The sequence below is a fragment of the Megascapheus bottae genome, chromosome 14 (assembly GCF_031878675.1).
Source record: "Megascapheus bottae isolate mThoBot1 chromosome 14, mThoBot2.hap1, whole genome shotgun sequence".
NCBI lineage: Eukaryota > Metazoa > Chordata > Mammalia > Rodentia > Geomyidae > Megascapheus > Megascapheus bottae.
In genome coordinates this window covers 1720815-1742236 of record NC_143522.1, presented here as the reverse complement: position 1 = coordinate 1742236, position 21422 = coordinate 1720815, and the positions used below count along the sequence as shown (strand labels likewise).

General features: G+C 38.5%; 1 protein-coding gene across 1 annotated transcript in view; it reads left to right on the top strand.

Moving 5' to 3' along the window:
- The window catches only part of Rtn1 (reticulon 1), a 184961-nt gene that overhangs the window by 129814 nt on the left and 33725 nt on the right, over positions 1-21422 (top strand). The gene's annotated exons all lie outside the window — the stretch shown is intronic.

Genomic DNA, 21422 nt, shown 5'->3' with positions numbered 1-21422 from the left:
TGAGTGACAGGCAGAATGGATACCGCATCCCTTTCCTCATTTTACAACTTGGCCTCTTATTTTCATGTTAGAATTTGCCTCCTATGCATTCACCATCTAGTCTTCCAGCCTTTCCCAGTACAACTTTTCCAAGCCTTCCTGAGAAACTCCTGATCCTAGTAGTGCATCTGTTCTCCCCCAACCTGGAACCAATTCAGGATCCCTCTCCTAGCTATTGCTCTTCTCCCTCCCCTAATAGACCCTGTTTCTGCCTGGGCCAGCCAGCAGCAAACCTGGATTCCTGAAATAGGGGGCAGGGACTAGGAAAAAATAGAAGAAAGACAAACAGATGGGGTTCTGGAGGACTACAGCCCAAGTCAGCAGCACAAGAAGGCTGTGAGCTCAAGACTGCAGCCGCCTTTACTTCCAAATCCAAGCTTATATACTTTCTCTAAACCAGGGAACTGCCAGGGGTTACATTCATATGGTAAATCTCAGATCAGTTAAGCAGGACAAGGCCATAAAACAATAAAGCAATAAATCAATAAATCAAAGAGATCAGAAAGTTCACCATACAGACAAAGTAGTTTTAGAAGTTCCTAGGCATGGTGCTACATATGACAGCTCACTTCTTTGTGTGGTTATCAGATGCAGATCAGAGGACAGTTTGATTCCACACTCCCAACATGTTTCCAGAAGAGGCTTTTGCTCTTGGGATTCCACTCCAGGACTGGATCAGGACTGAAAAGTTGCCAGGTGGCACCTAATACACAGTGTGTGCTCTTTTCTCCTATCTGGACCCAACTGTAGCCCACCATCTCGGCTCTCTTCAACATCTTCCCCCATTCTCTGTATTTGGTGGGTTTTTCCATTTTTAACGATTTTGACTTTCTACTTTGGTGTTACTAAAACAGTGTGTATACTCCTCTAGCTTACTGCTTCCAATTGCTGCATCATATTTCTTTGTACATCCATCAGATTTCACTGTCCCATTCGTTGGTCCTCATGACAGCTTCTCAAGTGGCTTCCAGCTCTCCACTGCCATCCATAGTCACATATCATAAATACCCTGCATATGTCTGAAAGACCTAGGGCAGAGTTTCATTGATCTCTTTATCTTGTCATGCGTTTGCCCCTTTGTCAGGCATTTCTTAACTAAATACTGTCAGATTTTTCCTCCCCAGATTCAGTATATATTCTTACTCCCAAGACACTATAAGGTATTTGTCTCTTTCTCAACCAACTTTGGTCAGTCAGACGGAAGTAAGTTCATTCTCTCAAGCCCCCCACCCAACCCTGTGTGTGTGTATGTGTGTGTGTGTGTGTGTGTGTGCATTTGTCTCTCACTCACTTGCTCGCTCTTGCTCCAACATAGAAACACATACACATCTTATTTTAATTACTATTGAGTGTGAGCATCTCTTCATATGTTTGTTAACTATTCTGGTTTCCTTATTGTTAAGGGGAGCATGGAGTGTTAAGGGGAGGAGGGACTGGCGCCATCCAGAATGCCTAAGAGTGGAAGGTTGACAATGGTACAGCCCAGCCACCTTTGCCTTTCTAAGGAGGGGCAACCTTGACCTTCTCCCCACCCCCCATGAGGAGGGATATCCGCTTGGGTGGAGGGGGGCCCTGCTTTGTGTGAAGACCTGTCCAATTTGCGCGCCAACTCCAACTAAGGTGATAGGTAAATTCAAACACTGGGCTGTAGCCCTATTGGCTACCTGCGTGTGGCCAGAGCTGGCAATGGTCCCTCTGTGTATGTAACAATCCCATTGGCCACCTGTGTAGCCAGGTTCGACCGCATGGGTTTTGCCCTTAAAAACCCAGCGTGAGAGCAGCTCGGGGTCACAGTGTCCGCTCCCGAGTCTGCACTGTGTGCCTGGCCGGTCAGTTCACCATCTACTTCCCAATAATTCACCATTTTATATGAGACTGCCTCTGTGTGGTGGACTCTGGTGGGACATGGAATCCCCACCTGGAGGGATGTGGAATCCCCTCCTCTTGACCCCATAACACTTATATTTGAATTGGCTAATCATATTAAATTTGTTTCCCATCTATTTCTTGTTCATGAGCTAGCATTTCTTGTTTACTGTGAAGGTTAAATTTTTATTGGTATGGACTTCCTTCTAGTGTTAAGTCACTTGCTGAATGGTTATCCTTATATTAATATGTTCTTTGGAGTTCAGGATGTTAAAATTTTCAAAGCCACAATATTATTTATTTGAATTTTCTGCTATCTAGACTTACCCTTTCCATTTACCTTTTATATACTAGGGGTTAATAGCTTACTTTCTTTTCATATATGATGTCAGGTTTTACAACAGAATTTATTGATCAATTTAACTTTTCTCTGTCAAATTACACCTGCCACTTTTAACATCAAATTTCAGTTTCTGTGGTTCTACTTAGGAGCTCATAGCTCTCTTCCAATAGTTTGTTTTTCAGTTCTGTGTCAGAACCACATTTGTTATTGCTCTACTTATTGAAGTATTTTCTAGGAGAAATCTTACCTCTCCAAATTGACATGATGTTACATGGTTCTTTTTTCTTTTTTAAAAATTAACTTTTATTGTCAAAGTGATTTATAGAGGGGTTACAGTTACATTTGTCAGATAGTGGGTACATTGCTTCTTGAACACTGATACCTCTTCCTGTATTTTTTTCCATTTTCATTCCTCCATCCCCTACCAATTATCTTGTTTAAATGTAAGAGTACATCCATAACTGATGGATAGAGAAGTGGGATTGTGGTAGGGCTGGTCCTGTATTAGTGGGGTAGAATATTTTAGACACCTCCCTTCCTAACTTCAGCCCTCCTTGCCCTCCTTGCTTTGGTAATTGGGTAAATATTCCTTTTTCTTAACCTGGCTGCATGATAACCATTTGTGGGACTTCAAAAACATTGAAGGTGGCTCCTGGCTTATGATGTCCCATTTGCAATGGTGCAGATGCAGTAACACTTTCTAGAAGACAGAGCCTGCTCTAGAGCTTATCCACTAACCAGTTCCAGCATCAGGAGAAAATGAATGGGAAATAGTAATTCAAACACCCATAATAATAAAAGAAATATTTTTTCTTTTTTTTCTGCGGTACTTATTAGGCTAGCATTCTACCATGGTTAACCCTACCCCTGACTTTTGATTGTTACTTTGGAGATACAGTCACATGGACATTTCTACCCAGGCTGAATTTCAACTTGGAACTGTGATCCTCCAGATATCGGCCTGCTAAATAGCTAGGATTACAGGTGTGAGCCATCAGTGCCAGGACAAGAAAATATTCTTGAGTTTTAGAATGATAGGAATCTTTGTCCTCAATATGTCTATCAGGTATGGAAGGAAACGGACACACAGACACACATGTTCTGATGAAATTTCAGGACTGTCAGACAAAGGATGTACTTCGAGAGTACATGAGGAGAGTAAAGAGTGAAGAGACAAGCAAGCATCAGTCAGGTAACAATGGGTTTCTATGAGCAGCTGTATTTGAGAAGACAGCAAAGAGATGATTTATAGAAAAGGAAAAATAGTCAAGGTATTTTCTGAAAAATTCAGAAAAATAATTTAAAGGGAAATTCAAGGAAAATAATAGAACAAAATGCAAAAAAGTATTTGATGATCATAATCTATTAAAAATGAAGAGATTAGAGGAAAATGTATTGAACCTTAATGTTTAAGTTTTTCTCAATCTGTTGAGCAAAAAGGAATTTGAAAATATGAAGTTCTTGCAGTTCTTTGAAGAAAGACAAATATATAAGTAGAAAAAATAATTCTTATTTTATAAAATATTAGTTCAACAGCTACAGTATTATAATCATATAGAATATTTATTATATATAATTACAGTATGCTATGTATTACATAGTACTGCTAAAAACAATAATCATTCTATGGAATATTATAGGAATCCTATCATTCTCTAAATAGTATAAATTTTAGAGAAGTCCTATAGTTCTTAAAAAGTATAAATTTTTAGAAATCTAGGAACTGAATGTAAAAATCAGTGACAGGAAAAAATAAGTTGCAGTGAAAGTGTACTTTAAAAAATTTATAAAAGTAGTATGTCTAGGAATAGTTACAAAATAAATAGAGCACAGTACTCACATTAGTTTTTTTTTAAGCTGAATAAGAAGAGTTGGGTAGTATGAGGAGGACTTTAACAAAAAGGAAAGAAGAAAGGGAGGAAGAAAAGAAAGAAAGGAAGAAAGAAAGAAAGAAAGAAAGAAAGAAAGAAAGGAAGGAAGGAGAAGGAGGGAGGGAGGGTGGAAATTATACTCATTAAATTCATAAGATCTTTCTTGGTTATATGACTGATATTTTCTCAAAGTAAATGTGTATTGTGTATGTTTTTCCTGAATCCTGTAGAACTGTAAATACAGAAGGCTTTAGGGCCTTTGAAAAGTGACAACTGTAATTATCACTATTAAGAAACTTAACTCGAAGTGCAATCCTCAATATTAAGCACCACGTAAAGATACTCTTCATAGTGAAGAGAGTTGGCTTCAGCAAGAACAGAACGCTAAAAAGGAAATTAGATGGCTCAGCCATTTTCTTTCATTTCAGACAAAGCCAAAAGAACTTTTTTGGACTAATAAAGGCACCTGAAACCAAAGAGGTTAAGGAATAAAAGAGGTTTTCTAAAGCAAGAGAAAGAAATCCTTCCAGGGACCTGCTATTGAGCTAGAATATCTAACCTTTCAGGAAACAGAAATGAATAAACAGATTTGTGACTTAGCTCACCTGATTGAACAACAAAGGAAGTTTTCAGAAGTTGTGGGTAAAAGCCACCCCTGGTGCCATTTAATCCTACAGTGAATAGATCTCGGGAAAGTGTAGTTACTGTGAAGTGTTTGGGGGATTGTCAGAAACATAAGCTTCTTTCAATTTTCTAAAGTTTGAAGAGAAAAAATCCTAGACCAATGCTTAATAAATTAACAATAAAGATTTATATTGAATCCATATTATTTTAAATCTGCAATACATTTTCCATGTCAACCATATTAAATGGTGCTAGTTTTCACATCCCTTATCCAAGGATGATTTAGAAATATTTGCATCAGAAAAGAAGTCATAACATGAAATTTTGTGATTTATTTGTACATATCTAAACTAATATATTTATTCCATTAAAAATCACTTAGTAATTAGTGATTTCCTATAGAAACATAACATAAGATTGAATGTGGAACAAGCCTAAGTATAAAATCAAAATCTCCCTTTGTGAAGGAAAATGAGTTTTCAGATTCAAATATCAATCATAGAGTTAGTGTCACTAAAAATTTTGTGTCACTTGACACTGTTACAAATGAACTATATAACTTGTAGTTGGGGTTGAAAAGAAAAAAACCTGAGATAGAGCCAGGGAAGTGGTGCCATTGTTCAAAAAGAAATGTACTCAATATAACAGTAAAAATGCATATAAAAATAAAGGAAGGAAGGAGAATAAAAATTTTCATCAAAATCAAAAGCCAAGTACTCGGTTTTTGTTGGAGACTATGTTCAAATTAAACATTGTTCCTTGGACATAAAGCTTAATAAGTATTTGGTGGTGGCTTGAATACAAATATTTATTTAGTGAATTATAAATTGCATTCAGTAAATATTCAGATAATAGAATAGAGTTTAGTTGTATAAATTTAGTATGTAAGGAAAGAGGCAGAGAAAAATGAGAATATGAGGTGGGTAAACATGAAGGAGATGGTAGAACAGAGAAGCAGCAAAACAGAGAAAAGTAGCAGAGTTCCCAATACTGTCCCCAGTCACCAAGGTGGAATAGGGTAAAGTACAATACACAGAGTAAAATACACAGACTGCCAATTCCAACTTCAAGATAAGCCTTCACGTTCCCAAGCTTTCAACCAGTGACTGTACAGGTGTATAAGGCTTACCTTGGTGGAGAAAAATATTCCATTGCTCCTTTATCACAGAGGGTGATAGCAGTACTTCATCTTGAGAAAGGGCTTATTGTGTTTGAGACTGAGATACTCTGAGGGGCATAAAAATAAGAAACATGCATGGTTCATTGAGTTATGGGACACCCGAGGCACAGTCTGAATGGAAAATGACTTTTAACAGGTAGTGAAGAAGAATGAGAATACTGAATACAGCCATGAAGAGAAGTTAAAGCTACAAGGAACTGTACCAGCCGCACAGGTCCCTGTGTTAGTAAAGCCTCACTTGACCTTCCTAGAAGAGTGTGCCGTCATCTTAGGCTAAGGCATACAAAGCACCAAGCCTATGATGCTTCTCTGCAGGACTTCCCTCATCACTGCCTGTGTTGACTACTAAGTAGGTCAGGGCTCTGTGTCTAGACTTGTTGAATTACTTGATACCTCCAGCCTTTTCCCTCCATGGAGAGGGGAACTGCTAGGCAGGGTCTAACAGCACTGAGACAAGCTTTAGAAGCTGTATCCTGGAATGTGTTTGATGAGCCATACCTACAGTTAGTGGTGAGGAGTAGTATCTCAGCCTGACCACAATACTGGTCTACATTAACATGGAGAGTATTGCAACTAAAATACTATAGGTGATTAAAATTTCCAAGCAACGATTTGGCCTCCAATGCTTGATGTAGGAACCCAAGTAACAAGAAAACACCCAAGTAATATGAAAAATCAAAGCAGTGTATCTTTGCTCAAAGTCAGCCATTCCACAGTAAATGACTTGAACAAAAATAGAAAAATGGATGAGATTTCAAACAATAAATTCAAAAAGAACAATGGTAATGCTTATCAATAAAGGAAAGAGGAGGGAGGACATCTGAATGAATTCAGAGTATACAATTAAGCAATTAAATGAATTCAGTGAGAATTCTAATAGTCAAATGAAATAAGGAAGAATGTGAAGAACATGAAGAATTCTAAGATATAGAAATCCTGAAAAAGAAAAACCACAGTGCAATCCTATAAATTTAAAAAAATCCAGTAAGCCAAACTAAGAACTCAATTGAAAACCTTAGTAATAGAATGGATGAGTCAAAAATAGAGTATCAGGCAGGGTGCCTGTAATCCTAGCTACGTAGGAGGCTGAGATCTGAAGATCATGGTTCAAAGCCAGCCTGGGCACAAAACAAATCTGTGAGACTCTATCTTCAATTAACAGCCAGAAAACTGGAAGTGGTGCTATGGCTCAAGCGGTAGAGCACTAGCCTTGAGTTGAAGAGCTCAGGGACAACTCCCAGACCCAGGGTTCAATCTTCATGACTGGATTTCCCCCCACCTCCCACAAAAACAAAAACAAAAACCACAGAGTATCATGGATTGAAGGTAATGTTGGGAAATTAGATCAGCTGGACAAAGTACTAAGACATGTACATGAAATAGACAAGACCTTTGGGACACCATAAGCAAAAGCTACTTGTCATGGGTACAGAAGGTGAAGAGATACAAGCTAAAGGCATAGAAAACATTTGTAGTGACATAATAGAAAAATTCCCCAGTCTTGAGAAAGAGAGTGTCATTCGGGAATAAGTTTTCACTAAACAGATCAGAGAAAAAACACCTCTAGATATTTCTAGTGACAGCAATGAATATGAAGAACAAAGAAGGGGTTTTGAAAGCTGCCATAGAGAAGAAAGATATCACATCAAAAGCAAATTCTTTAGCCTAATGGATATTTGTACCAGAAGTTCTAAAAGAAAGGAGGGCATGGAATTATACATCCTAAGCTTGGATTGAAAATAACTGTCAGCAAAGATTAGTGCATCCAACACAACTATCTTTCATAATTGAAGGAATAATAAAAACCTTCCGTGATAAAAATAAAAAACAAAGGATAAACTAAAGGGATTTGTAACTACGAAACTAGCACTTCAGAAGACAGTTCAATGAATTATACACATAGTAGGAAGATAAATGTAGCCAGGAAAATAAAAAATCCCACTCAACAAGTAAATTAACTCCAAAAGGTCAGAAAAAAATGATCAAACATCATAAAAACAACAAAATGACAGAAAATACTTTGTCTTTGCTTGGCTGGCACTTTACTACTTTAGCCGTTCCTCCAACCCAGCTGTTTGCTGGTTAGTTAGAGATGGATGCGGGATTTTTTTTCTGTCCACATTAGCTTAGAACTATGATTCTCAAAGTCTAACTCTTAGGTAACTAGGATTATAGGCTTAAGTCACTCGTGCTCAGCCTCATACATTTCAATATAAGGTTAATGGTGTCAGTTTCTTTATCAAATGATCTAGAAAGGCAGAATGATCTAAAATAAATACCAGATCTTTTATTGCTTATAAGAAATACATCTTACTGACAAATATTGCCTTGGGATGAAAATATGGAGAAAGATTTTCTAAGGAAATGGACTCTAAAGGCAAGTAGGTGTCATACTATATTCATGTCTAATAAAAACAAATTTGAAACCAAAGTTAGTCAGCGGGCACAAATACATCGTTTCGTTTTAATAAAGGGAACAATCCATCATGAGGAGATGATTTTTTTAAGATTGACATGACAAATATTGGTGCACGCAATTTAATTAAATGCATACTACTGCACACATGAGCACAGATAGACTCCAACATTGTAAATAGTGGGAAACATCAATCCTTCACTCTCACCAGTAGATAGATCATCCAAATAATTATCAAGGAAACTTGAGAATTCATTGGTTCTAGAACATCTAGAGAATATTTTATTAGCAGCTACACAATACATTCTACTTAGCAGCCCATGGAGCATTCACTCTTTGGAAAGTTGTCTCTCTGAAAAGATAATTATGAACAATAAACATCCAGCCTCACTGACAAAAAGAAAGGCGTAAAAGACCCAAATGGATATCTTAACAAATACCAATACAATCCAGAGGATAATTAGAGAATACCTTCAAAAACTTGTATTCTCGTGAACTGGCACACCCAAGAGAAATAGATAAAATCCTCCTATATGCATACATATGTATGCATATGTGTGTGTATATATGTATGTGTGTGTATGTGTACATGTGTGTTTATATATATATGTATATTATTTGAAAAAAGGAGAGGTTAAAGGAACTGAAAAAATAGCGAAAACATACTTCAAACAACAATAAAAAAGGAGAAAATAAAGATAGCAACACACACACACACAGACACAATTCAGAAATGTAGAAAGGACAGGATAATTGTAATCTGCAATGCAGTTACCTGGGAAACTGCAGCTAAATTTTCAGCACATTATCCAGATTTTTTCTATCCATTATTTTTTTTTTGTTCCAGGTTAGGGGCTTGAATTTGGGACCTAGGAATGGTCCCTGACCTTTGTTGTTCAAAGTTAGCACTACATCATTTGAGCCACAGCTCCACTTCTGGTTTTTCATGTGGTTAATCGGAGATGAGTCTCATAGACTTTCCTACCCCGCTGGCTTCACACCACCATCCTCAGATCTCAGCTTCCTAAATAGCTAGAGTACAGGTATGAGCCATAGTACCAGCTTCTGTTTATGTTTTTAACATTAAATACAAAGCATATAATAAAACCTGAATTTGGATTCATCAAAAAACTGAGAATTGGAATTAGCCCTGTATTATCAACCAATATATAGGCCAGTTTAAATTATAGGCCTTACTAAACAATAACTGCTATTGCCTATCTTAATTAAACTCTGTCTAAAATTATTTTAAAATGGAGTCCAAAGCACAACACATTCCTGCTTTGCATGATTTCCTTGGAAATTCTCTTCTAAAAAGAAGCATGAAATTCTTCTCCAGTGGTTATGACCGAAGGAAGGGTGATTATTTTGTTTTCAGTACAATTAAGCAATATTTAGTAACAGCTATCTATTGGGGAGGGATTTTATGACCTTTTTTTAACCAACAGAAAATGCCACCTATTCAAGAGCAAAGCTTTTAGGAGGCATTAGCCAGGAGCTTTATTACTAACTCAGTTGTTCCAGCAGGAGGGCTGCTCAGCTTCCATGGTGACAGGTACCATGGAAATAGCACATTCTGTGGCTGCTTTGTGAAGCCTTCTGGGTATGAAGCAGTTGCAGTAAAATTTTATTGTTGTTGCATTGTACAACATGCTAAGCCTTACTCAAAACCTGTGGCCCCACAATAAAAAATGAACCTTTTATTTAAGTGTATTATACATGACACACACATATGTATTCATAAAACAAAGACTAATCCTATTAGAACCAAAATCAAATGAAGACATTTTGTTTAAGCTCACATGTCATTTTAAGCTGATGTGGATGCTCCAGACAATTGTGTGCTATTTGAGAGTACTATGACTTTAACACACACGTGGCCATAGGTGATAGACAAAACATGAGTCATTGACGCCCAATTCCCAAACTTGATATGCAGTTTTTTCCTATCAGTCAGCCTCTCAATAGCCCAAATCAGGTCAAGTTGCCTTGGTTTCTTTCCAATTTTTTCATATATTTTATTGTAATTAATAGAAGGGCTACATTATATTCACCAGATAGAAGGTGCATTACTTCACAAACATTGATACCCTTTCTCATGTCTTGGTCCCCATTTCCCTCCCCCCATCTTTCCAGTTTTTTTATGCCCTTGTTCTCATCTTGGCAAGTTAAACTATCACCATCCAAAGATTGGTAGTCATTGTTGTAAATAACATTGACAAATTTAGCTTTCTAATGCTTAGAATAGAATTTGGATGCCAAGATACTTAGAGTGGAGAAAGAATGTTATTTTTGTAAGAAATACTATTTTAGGGGGCATTTCTAACAGTAAAAGACAGAAATGGGCCATATGGTTTGCTAGGAAATTTCCATGCAAAGCTAAAAATCCTTGTTGTTGCCTTTCAGGAGTGGGATAGTTGACCATTTTTTCTTTTTACTTTTCTTTTCCCTTCTTTGCTTCTTTGCTCCTTCCCTCCCTCCCTCCTTCCCTCCTCTCTCTCTCTCTCTCTCTCTCTCTCTCTCTCTCTCTCTCTCTCTCTCTCTCTCTCCCTCCCTCCCTCCCTCCCTCCCTCCCTCCCTCTCTCTCTCCTAAATAAGATCGTGATTTATAAGTCCCAGCCACCCCTTGAAACTAGATATGTAAGTTTGGTGATTACTTGAACTAACCTAAGAGCAAACCAACCTAAGTTTCACTCCCTTCCCTGCCCCTTTCCCCATTTTGCTATAGAATCTAAGCTCCTATCTTCCTTTTCCAGGGTAATTATCTGGTTCTTGCATCTTTCTCCTCCTTAGAGATAGGTTTTTAATTTGCTATATTTTTTAATTACATTTTTCCAGCACTAATATCAATCCTTTGATTTTGCTATTTTCTTTCGCATCATACTTCAGCTATGCAATGAAATATCTGACTAATTGTATGACCTTTCTTTCATTGTTCCCTTTCTTTCATGCACTTAAAAAAGGAGTCAATTTTTCTTATGCACATAATATTATTATTTTTATCCCCAAATGATAAATACTGTTTCCTCATTGACCAGAGGGATGAAGTATCCTCACCTCTGGAGGTAAAGATGTTATGAATAGGCTTGTTGTGAGTCAATAAAGGAAACCTGTGCCTTAACAAGCTCCTACTCAAAAAAATCAAAGTCTTGTTCAGAGGTGTAACACTTTGATTGTATTGAATTAACATAACATAAAAAGAAGGATCCATGCTCGGTGCTTGTCACTCAGACCTGTAATCCTAGCTACTCAGGAGGCTGAGATCTGAGAATCACAGCTCCAAGCCAGGCCACGCAGGAAATTAACCACCTGAAAACTAAAAGTGTAGCTGTGGCTCAACATGAAAGAACACTTGCCTTGAGCTAGGCCCTGAGTTGAAGCCCCACAACTGACCAAAAAAAAAAAATCAGAATCCAAGGATGCTGAAGGACTCAACGACTGAGAGTCTTCACCAATCACATCAGAAAGAGGAAAGAGAAAAATTCTGGGACAGTTTGAGGTGGGAACCCTGTCTCCTGGCTCAGAAAATGGGAACTAGAACGCTAATAACACTGGAGCAAGACACACAGATAACCTGACAGTGAGTTCTGCATTCTCAGTAGGATAAAATAGAAGCAACAAATAACCTCTCATCACCTGATTGTGTAACACCTTTCCAGAACAATCTGCCTAGGTTCCATCTTTCCAAACGAAGACCAACAGAACTGACCTTCACATTTCATGCTGTGGTTATTTATCTTGCTTCATGGATTTAAGAACTTGTGACTCACTATTTTTTTTTCAGTAAGCGACCCGTGAAACTTGTTAAAAATGACAATTACAGCAATTCTGATTTGATTAATTAGGGACAAGAAGTTAACAGAGCTCTATTGCCCTATACCATTGACACTTTCCGTATTGCTCTGCCTCTTCCTTGACATTCTTCCAGTGTATACTATGGGTATTTGCATGCATGTTTTCCATCTCCAAAGTCTTTACTGAGCATCAATTATGTAGGCAACATTTAAGTTATGACTTCTCTCTCGGCTTCTCCTCAAATTTCATTAATGCCTCTTTGTTTTGAAGTCTGATTAATCTCCCAAGTCATAAACAACCAGTAATTAATTGAATCTGTTCCCTAATTGCTGCCAGTGCAGTTACAAATAGTGCCAATGATAATCTAATGTTATATAGACCACAGCAAGTAAGCAATAGCATTTGCTATGTACGTAGAACCTTCTGGGGACTCTGTGTATACAGAGGACATCAACTCATTAATCTTTACATTCTCAGTGCAAAATCTAAATAGAATTACTCTCTCCACCTGACAATTGAAGGCAATTGATCATAAGTACATAGTCATCCTTCAGTATTTCTCCCGTTAACCTTAATATAGATGGTGCACCTATTCAATAAGTGGATATTTATGGACTGTCTGCCATATGTCAGTCATGTGGGTAGGTAGTTTAATGACAGGATTAGGATTGTGCCCTCTTAGAGCTTACATGTGACTTACATAACAAATGAGAAACCAGTGAGTAATAAGAGCATATATTCTGTCACTCACTAACTTCTCAATGGTACATAATCAGGTAAGTATTTTGGAAGGCTAAAAATCAAATAGGGTGGGCCGGGAATTTGGCCTAGTGGAAGAGTGCTTGCCTAGCATGCATGAAGACCCAGGTTTGATTCCTCGGTACCACACACATGGAAAAAGCCAGAAATGGTGTTGTGGCTCAAGTGGCAGACTGCTTGAGGAAAAAAGCCAAAGGACAGTGCTCAGGCCCTGAGTTCAAGCCCCAGGACTGGCAAAAAAATCAAATAGGGCTAAAGGTCAGAATATGCTAACCCCAGATTATACCTTTGATGGTTAGCTGCATTTAAAACAATCCAGTTATGCTCACAATTTATTTTCTCGTGATTTGTATTTGAACTATAAAATTGAAATACAAAAATAAATAAAAGAAAAAAGTCTGATTTACTAAGGTCCCTAGGAGGTGTTGGATTTGGGCCCCTGTGAGTTCAAATCCAGGCTTCATCACAGTTATATATGGTGTGCCTTTGGACAAATTACATAAGCTCTCTAAATCTTAGACCCCTCATCATTAAGAAGAAATAATCATCACTAAGTCATGAATTGGTTGTGTAAATTAGATGCAAATCATATAGAAAGTGCCCTAGTTTACTAACTGAAATATATATGATAAATGCTTAGTAAGTTTTAGCAATTCTTTTCATGTCAATAAGCCTCAAATAACTATTTTTTACCTTAATTTCTTGATTCCTATCAATTAGCATTCTGTCTGTCTGCTGAATCTACCCTCAAAGACTTTTCATGCATTATGTCTCTATCTCATTATGAACTTCCCTGACCCACCCTAACTCACATGTGCAGCCTAACTCACATGTTCCCATAACTCACTGAGCCTCTTCCTTGGGTTCCTATCACACCATGTGATCACCAGTCTCATTTGCATGCGCCATCAAGCTGGATGGTCTTCCTGTGTGGCTAGCTCACACTCTGCATCCAGTGCCTAAAGGGAACCTGGTCCCATGGTAAGTTTTGCAAATGAGAGTGAAATTTCTTATCATTTCAGGCAAGGAATGCACCCAATGCATATCCATTATCGTATTGGACTCATTTTTAGGAGATTTTATAGGTCACTCATTTTTTTCACCAGGTGCCATTTGAAATTATTTTTTTGTTTTAAATTATTGTTATTCTAAAGGTGATGCACAGAGGGGTTACAGTTACAGAAACCAGGTAATGAGTATATTTCTTTTTGAGCAGTACCACTCCTTCCCTTGTTTTCTCCCACCTCTCCTCCTCCACAAGTTGTGTAGTTCATTTTCAACATGGTATCTAGTGAGAATCACTGCTAAATTTGTTCATCCTTTGTCCCTGTATTTCTGTGCTCCCCCTTACCTTCCCCCAAACAGATAAACTTACATATAAAACAAAAGGTACATAAATCCAAAATAGTGACAAAGGAGAAGGAAGAGAAAAACAAAACAGAAGCAAAATAACATAAAACCTCACACAAGGTGGGGCTGGGAATTTGGCCTAGTGGTAGAGTGCTTGCCTAGCATGCATGAAGACCCGGGTTTGATTCCTCGGTACCCCACATACATAGCAAAAAGCCGGAAGTTGCACTGAGGCTCAAGTGGCAGAGTGCTGGCCTTGGGAAAGTCCAAGGACAGTGCTCAAGCCCTGAGCCCAAGCCCAGGACTGGTTAAAAAAAAAAAAAAAACACTCAAGGGCACACTAAAGTTACCAGCACAACCATGTTCATTGCAGCATTGTTTACCATAGCCAATATATGGTATCAACCCATTTCCCCCTCAGCAAATGAATGGATTAAGAAAATGTGGTATATATAAACAATAGAATTTTAGGCATCCACCAGAAAGAATATTGTACAATTTGTAAGGAAATGAAAAGACTTGAAAAAAATTATATTAAGCAAAGTAAGCCAGAGGTTCCATGGCTTCCCTCATTTATAGAAATTAGAATGTGCCTATAAGTCTACAAGTAAACAGACTGTATAAGACAAATACACTTGGACAGATAAATTATACAGGACTGTAGACATTTACACAGTGAGTCCAAAGGAGAATATTCTTAAGAGAGCATCACAGTCTCAATAGCTTTTGTATTTTTTCAATAGCTATTTGCAATTTTTAGGGTCTTTGTTTACCTCTGTTGTTCCTTCCCATATTATCTTCATTTTCCAGTTTGCAAATATCCGTGTGCAGTTTCTTTCTAATTGTATTATGAAGCCCTGAAATCCTGATTGATCTTTCAGTACCTTGGATATCTCTCATATAATTATGTTCGGTTTATTCTTTGAAGCCAATTTGTAAATAGTTTCTATGCTAGTAATTCACCCAGCTTTAAGAAAATTCTTTTTATTCCAGCTAGTTTTAGAAACTCATTTTGTTTGTTGGGTTGTTATTGTTGTTGTTTACTACTTTTACTGGTCCTGGGGCCTATCAACGGCCCTTGAGCTTTTGTACTCAAGGCTAGTACTCTACCACTTGAGCCCCAGTTCCATTTCCAACTTTTGGTGGTTAATTGGAGATGAGAATCTCATGGACTTTCCTGTGTAGGCTAGCTTTGAACCATGATCCTTAGATCTCAGCCTCCTGAGTAGCTAAGATTATAGATGTGACCCGCTGTTGCCTGGCTTGAGACTGGTAATTTTTAGCTATCTTTAAAACATCTCTTCCAAATGCAGCAGGATACCGCTAGACACTGGGTTGAAAGTGAATTTTATAACTTATGGTTGGGGATGGGAGGGAAAAGCTGGGAGAGAATGAGGGAAGAAGTAACATTTTCCAAAAAGTAACATGCTGGTCACCTGACTTTATAACTGTAACCCTTCTGTACATCATCTCTACAACAATTTATATTTTAAAAATACAAAATAGCTCTTCATCTCATCTTCTCTGCCCCTCAATCTCTACTAAAACCTGAATGTCTGAAGTAACTAAATCAACATTATTATTTCTATTTCAGCCTCCCAGTTGTTGATGAACACCTACAGTTGTTGGTGAATATGTTTCATGAGCAACTCTCAGTCTTGTTTCTCCTGCATCTGGCACATGTGTGAAGCACTGAACACTCAGTAGCTCCTGCTTACATTAAGGTTCAGTAAAGTAGATAATGCAGAAGAAATGTTTTTCCATTACTAGGAAGGCTTCATGTTACAGGTCTCTAGCCAGGCTATAGTGAAGATATAACCTTGTTTTAAAAACATTAATTGATTTCTGTTCATCTCCTTTGGAATTCTAAGACATGGAAAATAAGGATTGGAAATGGAAACAGATAGCGGAAAATAGGAGAGGTGGGTGGATATAAATGTTCAACATAAGAAAATTTGTGGGGTTGGAGCCATTCAGGAGTTTTGCTGTGGCACTAGGAACATACACACATGATCGAATTGTGTACAACTCAACACAAACACGGACACAAACAGAAACACAAGAATAATTAGGAAAATCTTAATAATATTGGGCATTGAATCACTGTCCTTGTGTACATTATGACATTGTATGATTGTTGTGCAAAATGTTACCAATGGAGGGAACTGCACAAGTACACAGAGGAGGCTTTGCACTGCTTCTTACACCATGACTCAATGATCCGTTCAGTTTAAAGGAAGAAAGAATAGGAAGGGAAAAAGGAAGGAAAGAAGGGAAGGAAGGAGGAAGAGATGAAAAGAGAAAGAAGGAAGGTAGAAGGAGAAGGGAGAGGGAGAGGAACTGAAGCAAATAGGAAAGGGGAGTGAAGAAAAGAGAGGTGAAGGAAAGACAGAAAGGAAAGAAGGGAAGGAAGAAAGCCAAAAACCTATAAAGAAAGGAAGTAAAATAAATGTTCTATGAATAATATATGTTTGATTTGATATCAAATTTGACTTTGGGCTCCCTGGTTAAATAAAAATGTCATGACAAAAAAAGACATTATTCATTTGTTCACCAAACCATCCATTCATTTAACAAATACTGAATATGGAAAAACATCATTACCTGAGAAAACGGATTTATTTCAGCAGGACAGCCAACACCTTCCTTGGAAATTAACTGCAAAGTAATTTCCCACACAATGTGCCCTTTTATGAATGATATGAAACTCACAGCGCTATAATGGAAAGGTAATTCCTTTGGGGACTTCAAGGTGTTGAAAGTTACATCCTGTGAGGTCCTGCAGGGCATTGTTCAAGCTGAGGTAACTTAGCACTTCCCTGGCTGGTGTGGAATGGCTTTTCATCTTGAGACATTTTGTCTAGCACTGTGCTGCATTGATGCAGCTGCTACTCACCAAACACCTGCAGTGCTGGCCTATTTTCATAAGTATGGTGAGTGGCAGCTCCTTTTTCCTGGCAACTAACTTGAGCTCTGAGAGGCCAAGCAGTGTCTGAAATAACAAAGCCCATGAGCAGTGGAGCCAGGACTCCTTTGCCTTCACGCTGATTCCATTTACAGGATCATATTCATAGCCCCTAACCTCCCCCCCAAAACCCAGAAGCTCACAGAGAATGTGCCTCTGACATGATCACATCCAAGTCACTGTGGCAGTAGGTTGCATGGCAGCCAAGAAAAGGAAACTAAAGAACTAGGTATCAGGAATATTATGTGTGGGCAGAATCTAATGATGAAATCAAACAGAACACTAAACTACACACTAATCCTTTCACTGCATTGTATTCTATGCCAGATCCCAGCTCGGGGTAGTGGAATTTGGGGAAGTTTAGAACTGCTCCTGGTCTTTCCAGTTTCAGCATTTTAGACCCTCAGTGGCCAGACCTTGGCTTCCCCAGTACTGACAGGGTCTGGCCAGTAGAAATGTCAATAGGCCGAGAGTTAGCCAGGATCCCAGAGCCAGGTGGCCAGGCAAACCTGATCTCAAATCCTGTCTCTACTACCAGGGTCTTTGGGAATGAATTGAGCCTCAGTTTCTCCCTTGATAAATGGGAGGGTTGGCAATCCCTCCTTATGACTCTATTGTGAAATAATCCATATGATTCCCTTATCCTAGCGTTGGTCATTTAGTGTGCCATTATTCATATTACTCTTATTCATTTTAGTGTGGAATATTTTTTTCTTATTCTTTGACTTCCATAAGAGTTAGAAATCATTTTCTGAAAAAGTTCGGGAGTTTTCCCACATAATACTGATGGTTGATCCCAAACTGACTTTAAAAACTGGAAATAAATGGGGTGTGCTGGCTCCCACCTGTCACTTCAGCTCTGTAGGAGGATCACTCTCTCAGGTTGGCCCCAGGGAGAAAGTGAGCATCTGAAGAATAACCTAACAGTATTAAAGGGCTGGTGGTATGGCTCAGGAGTTAGTGTTCTTACCTAGCAAGTGCATATCCTTGAGCTCAAACCCAACTACCATGTTAAAAAGGCAAGCAGTAATCTTCCTATACAAATAAGACATTCAAGAAGGCAAACCTTGCACTCAATATTTGCTCCCTTCTCTACACAACATTTCCATGTGTTTACAAGACAAACATCTCTTTAAAACATTGACTAAAAATACATTCTTCTCCCAGTGTACACTTCCCTGGGACCCTCCATAGACTGATCCAGTCTGTGCTCTATAAGGTCTGGAACCACGAGGATGATAAGATGGTGAAGAGTTGTCTTTGTTCCCAGAAGGTCATTGGTGTCAACTGTGTGCAGTGGCTTTGGTTAGAAAATCCTCAAAACAATAGGTTACATGTAGCACTTTACCAATCCTCCTACATTTTAGAGGAATTAAGAAAAATTAGCTTAATAACTAATCACCTTGATATTAGGGAAGCAAGCCAAGGATGCCACTTCTTGGGTATATTAAAATATTTGCTGAAATGGCTCAAAATACATGCCAATATATTCAAGGCCTTACAACAATTAGGTGTCTCTTACCTTCTATGAGCATGGAATGCTGGTATGTGGATGGGAGGCCTGAAAGACTGCTGTCTCCTTCAGAGGTACTGGAACATAGTCCAGTTGAAGAACATTGCCACAAGATGTACTGATACTTGGGCTGGAACTCAGAGACTAGGTGTTGTCCCTTTGCTTCTTTGCTCAAGGATAGTGCACTATGCTACCACTTGAGCTACAGTTCCACTTCTGGCTTTTTGGTGGTTAATTGGAGATAAGAGTCTCATGGACTTTCTTGCTCAAGCTAGCTTTGAACTGCAATCCTCAGATCTCAGCTCCCTTAGTAGCTTGGATTATAGATATGAACCAGTGGTTCTGGCTCTTAGCAACTTTTACAAGCCCTCATTAGTAGAAGCTTCACTTAAAGGCCCAGCTCACATTTAATCTGAAACTTGCTATTAATTATGAAAGAATGAATACCTCCCTTATAGACATATGAAATTAATATATTCATGGTAGCAAGGATACTTCCTATATACTTTAAGAAGAACTGGTGGGAAGGTGGCTTAGTGGTAGAGTATTTGCTTAGCATGCATGAAGCCTTGGATTCGAGTTCTCAGTACCACATGAGCAGAAAAAGTTGAAAGTGGCACTGTGGTTCAAGTGGTAGAGTGCTGGCCTTGAGCAAAAGAAGCTCAGGGCTAGTGCCCAGGCTCTGAGTTCAAGTCCCCAGGCAAAAAAAGAAAGAACTTAAATGAATTTAACTAATGGTGCGCAGCTGTTCATGTTTTATGAAGCACACTGATCGGGCTGGGAGTTTGGCTTAGTGGTAGAGTGCTTGCCTAGCATGCATGAAGACCCGGGTTCTATTCCTTGGTACCACATACATAGCAAAAAGCTGGAAGTGGTGCTGAGGCTCAAGTGGTAGAGCTCTAGCCTTGAGAAAGTCCAAGGACAGTGCTCAGGCCCTGAGCCCAAGCCCAGGACTGGAAAAAAAAAAAAAAGCGCAGATTCATTCTAGCTGCTTTTTATTCTTTTGAGCCCCTGAGGTTATATGCCACAAAGAGAGTTGCCTCAAAGCATTCCTCCACAACAACCCATTATTTTTGTCCTTTGTCTGCACACCCCTTCCCTGACAGAAAAACATTCCTTAAAATTCCAATCCTTAAACATGGAGACTAGTTTTGCGGATACAGGTAGCTGCTGCTTCAATAGCTTTCTGAATCTTCAGATTAATATTCTTTAAAAAAAAGTTCCTCTTAGATAAATTAGGAGTTGTTCACAAAGTTGCAAGTGTTTGCAAAACCTTACTGTTGTGCAGTTAATGTTTAATGAGATCAGGCCTCATTTCTGGTCTTTGTTCACTAGTGCACGTTCAGCAAAAGAAGTTTTTAAATTTTTGGTGACTTGATACTAACAAGCCTACCTATTGCAAAGTCAGTATTTCTCTTCTATGGTAACTTAGTGAATATGTTCATTCTCCTTTGATTTATTAAAGGATATTCTTGCAATAGCAACTCATTCATTTCCTTAGCCTATCAGAGTGGCCAACGATAACCTACAAAGAAAAAGGCTGAAAATGTCTAACTCATCCCAAGGAAGAAAAATGAGCAGAAAATGGAAGATGTTGTTGCTCCTCACTGTAATGAGCAGATGGTATAATGAAGGAGAGAGCAGACTAAAATGTACACCAGTGTGGACCCTGCTGCTAAACCTCAGTCAGTGGATTTACCATTATGAAGGTTTTTGGCAATAAGGGCAGAAAATCTCACCAGTACCAATGTGAACCACAGCCATTCCCTGTTTACTTAATGAGAAGTTTAGAAGTAGGAGGCCAGGGATATTGGTGGCCCAATAGATTCATAATGTTAGAGTGATAGTTTTAAAGAATCATCATGCCCTCCTCCTCAAAATCACAAGATGGCTGCCCCAGCTCCAGACATCTTTCCTTTTGGAGAGCTGGGGCACCAGAGAGAGATGAGTGTTCCCTGTTTTGCATAAGAAAGAAAGAAAAAAAATATCTCAGGAGACTTTTTAATGTGCTTTATTTTTCCTTTTCTAAAATCGCTCAAGTGCTGCCCCTAGCTGCACTGCATTTGGGAAAAAAGCAATTATACTGGTTCCATAGTGACATGAGAGAAGAGGAGTTGTAAGGATTGTTGATATTTGCTACAGTGGCCCAACCACCTTATCGTAGTCATTCCACGCACTTTGCCCCCCTAAAAATTATCAATGGGGCACTGATGGTTCACGCCTGTAATCCTGACTATTCAGGAGGTTGTGATGTGAGGATTGCAGTTCAAAGCCAGCCCAGGCAGAAAAGTATGTGAGACTCTTTTCTACAGAAAGCCAAAAGTGGATAAAGAAATGTGGTATTTAGACACCGTGGAATATTATTCAACTACAAAGAAGAATTAAGTCCTACAATTTGCAGCAAAATGGATAGGGCTGAATGACATTACATTAATAATAATAAGCAAGCACAGAAAGACAAGTGCAACATGTTCTCTCTCATATGTGAACATTAACTTCAACAAAGAAAGTAGAGTAATGATTACTGGAAGTTAGGAGAAGGAAAAGGGAGGCAAGGTTAGATCTGGAGATAAGAGTCTCAGGTTCTTTTGTGCCAGGGTTGGTTTTGAACCTTGATCCTCAGATCTCAGCCTTCTGAGTAGCTAGAATTACAGGCATGAGCCACTGGGCCCGCTTCAGAAATAATTTTTTTTCAATTTTT